Here is a 333-nt window from a genome sequence, read left to right on the forward strand (position 1 = left end):
ATACCGTCAGTTCCATGGTGTGTAAATAAGAGTACTCCGTGTGTTGGATATTTGTTATCTGTCTTTTAGTGTCTTACTGAGCATAAGTTAATTATAGAACAGTTTTATAAGTTTTACGTCTCATTTGAATAATTCAGTTTTAAGGACCATTGTGAAAAGTTTCTGGGCTGTAAGGTTAAAGAAACGTTTATAGGTCCTCTTTAAACTTTTACATACGAATAAGTAAAAAGAAACAGAACGTTTAGAAGGCCATGAGAAAAATGCATACCTGCTACTAGCTATATTTAGCAATATGGGATATATTACTGGACGTCAATTTATTAGACATGATTA

This window comes from Penaeus monodon, chromosome 32, assembly GCF_015228065.2.
Source record: "Penaeus monodon isolate SGIC_2016 chromosome 32, NSTDA_Pmon_1, whole genome shotgun sequence".
Taxonomy (NCBI): Eukaryota; Metazoa; Arthropoda; class Malacostraca; order Decapoda; family Penaeidae; genus Penaeus; species Penaeus monodon.